A 6871-nucleotide genomic window follows, 5' to 3' on the forward strand; every position below is an offset into this window, starting at 1 on the left:
GCCCCGCTCAATCCCCGTCAGGAGGCAAGAGCTGCGAGAGCAAACACACTTCTCTGTACATGGCCTGGCGAGAGGAAACGGAGGGCGGGATGGCTTTCAGATGGCTGCTGAGGTGTCCTCCAGGAGGGTCGTGGCTTTCTAAGTCTCGTATAGCTTAATTCATCATTCAGCTTTTGGCTAACTTATAACTATGACCTCTGACTTCAGACATTACAAGTTTCTGAGTTTTGGATGCAAAGGTTTAACTAAAGAGTATTATCATGGAGGCTAAAGAAACATTTTTTGCTATAACATTTTCAAAAACCTAGAAAATGCATTATTCATCTTCATAGTTACTTTCGGTATATCTAGCTCAAAACCAGTGGCTAACTTTTACACCAGTTTGGAAGTAATTATAATAATATTAGAATAATAAATCCTAAGACAGCCTGAAGAGGCTTCTGAGGAGAAGACAGCTAGCTTATAAATTTATAAATAAAGATTGTTACTTTAATCAAATCCAAGACTAAGAGCTTAATATTGAAACAAACTTGTCCACAGCCTGAAACTTCAGCCAGCTTCCTACTGAGATTTTTCTTCTGCTGTAGTAGCTAATTTCTTGCCTCTTTGCCCATCCATTTCCAATATGACATTCTCACTAAATAGTTTATTTAATTTTCAGAAACTTGAGAGATTAACAGAAGTAACAAATGACAAGTTTCTGGTTTCTCAGGACTTTTAAATTCAGGACAGTGTGGGATTTATTTCAGACCATCTTTAAAGACTATGTAAACTTCGGGAATGTGGATTTTGCATTCTTCTCATGACAACCGCATTCACACAGCTGAAAATTAAAAACACGTATAGAGTTGGGGAACAGGAGGCTTATATAAATAACAGGTGAAGTATTAGGAAGAATGAAAGGAGATTCATAGGACAGTCAGAGATCCTTTAACTTTTCTATTTTTAAACCCACATCAAATTAAAGAGAAAAAATGTGATTTAAAATGCAACATCAGAATGTACAAAATAAGTATAAAAGAGATCTTTAGACGTTATTTGCAGTTCATTCCCATATCAGATGAACTCTGCTTATACACAAGAGCTGCTGACAGTGGTTTAACGCGGTCGCATTTTTTGATTATGCCAATTTTACACCTGTCTGGATGTCCTGTTCTACTGCTAAAACACATCTTCCACCCGAAACGCATTTCTTATGTGAAATTAAAATCTCCTTGGCTCCAATCCGGGCCTCGTGCCTCTCATTTTATTCACCACAGACAGTGAGAACCAATTATTCTCTTTGTTTTTAACTCTTTTTATTTTCTTAATTCTTCCCTGACATAGACTAAAGAGCACCACTTACTTCAGTCTTCCCTCCTGAATCATGCATGTATGAGATTTCTGCATCTCTCCTTGCTCGCTTCTGGATTTCTTCCAGTAGGCCCCATCCACCTTGAAGTTTGGTTTCCCCTCGGACACAACCAGAGCCTTCCAAGAGCAGAGCAGAGTGCAAGAATTATGGTTTACACAGTGAAATTTACTACTGTGGTCTGTCAGGTATCTCCAGTACAATAAACCTGTAGATATTTGTTGTCCAGGGTGTTGCAAAAAGATGGACCCAATTTGAAATCATAGAGCGCAAACGCCTTGTGTTGCGGAGCCGTCATCCTGAGAATGCCCGGGGCTGTGTGCGCTGGTGAGGCGCCGAGCGGGACCAGTTCCGAACTCCGTGTCCCGCCCTTTCAAGTGGTAAAAGGCTCATTCATGGGCAGTTGTGGTTGCAGAGATACGGTGATTTCAGATTAGGTCCATCTTTTTGAAACACCCTGTATCTGGTTAGTGAGAGTGGTAGGACTTTATCTCTTATGTAACTGAAATCGCCCAATTCAGTGTTAAACCTGAAACTGGGGAAGCAAAGTAAAACTTTCAATCCGGGAAGGCAGCGAGGTGCAGGCCCCGCGCTGAAAGAGCAGTGGGCTGCTGTATTCATGTCTCTTGTCCTAAGAAGAGAACCACTGAAAAAAATCAGTCTCTTGTGCTAGCAGCGTATTTTTAAAGTGTTTTAAAAGCTTTTTGATGAAAGATGCTGTAAACTTCATAGAATCATAGAATGTCCTGAGTTGGAAGGGACCCAGAAGGATCATCGAGTCGAACTCCTGTCCCTGCATATGACAACCCCACAGTTCACACCACGTGTCTGAGGGCATTGTCTAGTCTCTTCTTGAAATGATCTTTACTCTTTTCAGGACAAAAACCTAAAAAGAAGTGTCACAAGCCCGGCCTCGGTGTCTGACTGGCTGACTTCCAGTCACACAGCTGCACGGGCAGATGCTGTTGAGAAGGGGAACATCCAGCTGGAAAATCACTATCCCAGACAACGGACATGGAGTGCCCGCACTTTCCATGATCTCCTGGCTCCAATACCACAGCTACAGAAAAAATGGTGTAGCTGGACAACCAACAGTCCCTTCACAAAGCTGGTTGACAACAGTGTAAGTTGTGCAAGGAGTCCCTGCTAAGAAGTCTGTCCCCCATCTTTCTTATAGGCCACTTTTAAGAACTGAAAGGCTTTCCTGAAGTACTAAGCAGCTGTATTTCCCAGCAGTTAACATCTGGTTAGGAAACAATCCCCAGTCCAGAAAAACACTTTAAAATGCCTTCAGACTAGATTATCTCATTTATTGTTCTGATATGTAACTTTTTTCCCTGGTTATGCCTTAAATTTATTTTAATTGACGTATTACTATTGCATTGTGAGGAATCCATAGGTGTGGGAGGGATACCTATGTCTCACCGACTGTAATCATCAAACCAACACCTTGTTACAAAGCTAATAGAGAACGCTGCTACTTCTTTTAAGGTAGTAACACAGGGTTTTGCTAAAGAATGCATCTCACCTCTAACATGACAAGTTTTAGCTTTTAGTTCCCTTGGGATTAAAGTTTCTCAAGAGAGCTGCTTTTCACGGCACGTCTACTAATTTATTATTATTTTGTGTAGGGTTTTGCAACAGCTGCAAGATCCCAGGATGTCCCAACCAGAAAGGTAATCTCAGCTGCTGAGATAGAGGGAGCATCAGAGAGTGTTTACTCTGACTCATCCGCCAGTAATGCCTCCTACCCCCTCACTCTGTCTGCACAAAGGCAGCAGAAGCTAAGCACCTGCAATTTGAAGAGATCTAGGTTTGGGAACCCTTATTTTGGATTTTTTGCCAGTTCCCCGGACAGCAAACATGTGAAGTCCTTGGATCCCTCAAGACATATAGGGGCAGCATCTCCAGTTAACAGCCAAAGCCCCCAAAATCCTCTAGAGACCTCCAACCCACTGAAAATCAACTTGGTCAATGGTTCAAAAACAAAGGAGCTTATGGCAGAAACAGAAAAAAACAAACCAGTTTTTGTTATTTCTGAAGAAGGAGATGATCAGCAGCCTCTAGTCCTAGCAGAGCACCTTAGTCAATGTGGAGACCATCTGTCAGAGCAAAATGCTGCGTATGCTCCAGCCGTGCCAGATAAACAGCCGCTGGTTCTGACTGTTGAGGGGAACAGTTCTGCCAGCTTCACGTCAAATCTGCCCCTTTGGGCAAAATCCCCTGGTTTATACAAAGATCATGTGAAGGCCCCCCGCTCTTCCAGGGACCAGCAGAGCTCATCGGTTGTAGATGCTGATACCTCTGAGACCTCACAGAACTGTGATAGCCTGGCTGCTCCTATGCCATGCCAAGCTTCAGTCCAGTGACACCCTCAGAAAGACTGAAACATCAGTTCACAAAAACAGAGGCAACAGTGATCAGAGTGGGAGCTGTGCTAAGTAGTTGAGTGTGGCAGTCATAGATGGATGCAACTTTCAGAGTGGTGTTCACTTCCCACCTGTTGGGATTGGGATTACAATTATACATACCATAGCACAGCACAAATGCCATCTTTCCTTCTGCTCACTAACCTCACCTCTGCCCTTCTGCATGGAATTTTGATGTGGTTTATACAAGAAAGCATCCTCTGAAAAGGTACTTCAGAGTGCAGAAAACCTTTTCTGGAATGAGAAATGGAACATCATCCAAGACGGATACATCATGGTTTATATCTGAAATGTAAATCAGTCCTCTGTCACTGTGGTATCACTTGAGTCATTCTGTTAGGAGCTATGAGTTAAATTCTGTAAGTATGTTTGTACAATACAAGACTTGCCAAGACGAGGGTTAGAATTCAATTATGCATGTTTGTGCAAGTTGTGTAAATGTAATTTTATGCATTTCATAACTTCTGCCCTCTAGCACAAAGTTTACCAAGCATTAGCATCTCTAATATTAAAGACCATGATTATCTTGTATTCTAACTCCTTAGAAAAGTGTACAGACAAGCTGAACAACCCAATACCAGATGCTAGTTCTAGAAAAGTCTGGTGTAGCTTCGTCTTTGTTGGATCTACATGGACTTAAAACATCTCAATCCACTACAGTAAGTGACTCCTCATTGAAATAGGGCCATGTGTACAAAACCACTGAACAACACTTGGATATTTGCAGCTGCTCTGATCCTATATCCACCAGCTATTTATTGCTGGTAATGCACACTGAGTAGAGAACTACTTCCCTTCCTTTAGCAGGCAAGACTTAAAAGACAAAATTAGGTGGGGCAAACTTTGAGTGCCCACTTTCTTTAGAAATAAACTACTAAGTGGCTGTGCCTCCCTGATTACAAACCCAGGGAATTCAATGGAACACTGAACCAAAGGGAAGCCTGCTGGTCCTATTGCCTTTAATAACCCTCATTAGTATTTTAATTGCCTCCTGGTGATATTTTCCTATCTTTGCAAGAGACTCCTGCGTATTCAGCCCACACCTTAGGATTATTTTGCTTTCTTAAATGAAAGAAATTCCCTATGAAGCTGTATTTGCAGCTGACACAGCACATTGTTTTAAAGCAATAGCATGTCATAAAACAGGTGTCAGAAAGAAATCTTCCATACAAGTCTTCCCCTGTATCAGCTACAACATGTATCAAGTTATCTTAATCCTTCTGTGTGAAGGCATTTAAGTCTGATTCCTGAAATATTTAACTGAATTATTTATGATTTCACCTGCTATTACAGCTTCCATTTGCCACCTATTAATGTCTGAGATATGCAACACAAGATGGTAGGTTTTGCCTTATATTTTGTGCATGTAGACATAGAAGCCTTGCATCTGGTAGCAGTGGAAGCGAAAACAGCAAAATGCGAACAGCAAACAGTTCTCTGCATGTTATTACCAGACTGCATTGAGTAGTTTTGAAGCACAAAAGTTGGGTGTGAGGTTTTTTGTTGTTTCACAAATGCTACATGATTCAAAGTGAAGAGTTAATATATTTATGATTTAAGAAAATATTTAGAAGTCTTCAGTATTCTAATAATAACTTCCACTGCATTGAATTCATACACATTGTAATTCAGAGTCAATGTTCTGTTACTTATTACATTTCTAAAGATTGAAGCACTAAAATCTACTTTTGAAAAGTACTTGTGTTCAGTTATTTACAGCAGCTATATTTGAAGGGCTGGGAAAAGTGGCTTTTTCAATAAAAGTGTGTTTAACTATTCATTTCTAAAATGTAATGGCATTTTATTTATTTTGCTGAAAGACTAAATTGTACGGCATTGCCTCAGTGCACCAGTACGTCGCATGGTATATACCAGTACAGGAACCCCCTTACCAGTTGTTGCAATGGAAAGAGCACAAAAGCTGCTGCAGTGTTCGGTCAGGATTATGTTGTTTGATTTCTCCTCAGTAACCCCACAAGAGAACAAGGTGGTTACTTACACTGGCTTCCTCTACTACCTGTGTAACCAAAGAGCAGATTTTGCTAAACCTGTGAAGACTGCTGCCAGAAGCTGGTTTCTGTGCAGGTTTGGATTTCCTATCATGCACTGCTTATCTGAACACTCAGTACCTCTTCCATTATTACCTATTGTGGCACTATAGAGCCACAACTATACATAAGACACTAAATCAGATATCCTGTGTTCAGCATGGACTATATACATACACATGTTGAGAGAGGCCCTCCTCTTGAAGAATATGCAATATTGAACAACGTTGCTTATTTTCAGAATGGATGTGGGCGATAAACCAGACTATTCAAAGGTGTTGTCTTCTGCCACTGGAACGTACCAAAGACCAAGGCCGAACTGGTGCCTGCTGCAGGTCCCCAGCGAGCAGCCCTGAAGAGCCAGGAGCACAACACTCGGGAGACTTCAGTTCCTGACTTGCCTTTTGAAGTTCCTATTTTTCTTAGGCAGATCACTAAAATGAACAGCTAAAGAGGTACTCATGTTTTATTTTGTAGCTTCAAAGAATTTATAAAAGAATCTCCTTCCCTTACAGCCACATGAACTATTTTGAAATTCTCCTTTTCCCCCACAGGAACAGAAGCAGCTTCCACCCATGCTCTTCAGACAAGTCACAGCGCAAATTTTCAGCTGTAAATATTGACTAGGATTCGTTTTTAAATAGTGTTACTTATGGCATTTATTTTGTTGCTAACAGCTATATTACTTCTGAGAGCCATGCTGCCACTATTTAATGACAGAAACCCTCACGAGTCGTGCATGAGCTCAGGATTCAGTTTTACCTTTGTGCTAATACAGTCACTTTACTGTGCTCTTTTGCATACTGTAACCAAGCAGCAAATGGGATAAGCATGTTAAACACTTGCTGAAGAGGAGGAAACTAATTTCAATCACAATTGCATAGGAAGAAAAATAAAGTCAAAAACTGTTATGGAGCTAACAGGAGGAGTATTACGTTCAGTAAAACTGGATCTGAATAATGTTCACTTGGGTTTTTTAAAATTAATTATTCTGGAGTATGCTAGGCAATCCCTCTAGCCAATGTGTTAGGTAGATTGAAAAA

Source organism: Caloenas nicobarica, chromosome 16 (genome assembly GCF_036013445.1).
Source record: "Caloenas nicobarica isolate bCalNic1 chromosome 16, bCalNic1.hap1, whole genome shotgun sequence".
Classification (NCBI taxonomy): Eukaryota; Metazoa; Chordata; class Aves; order Columbiformes; family Columbidae; genus Caloenas; species Caloenas nicobarica.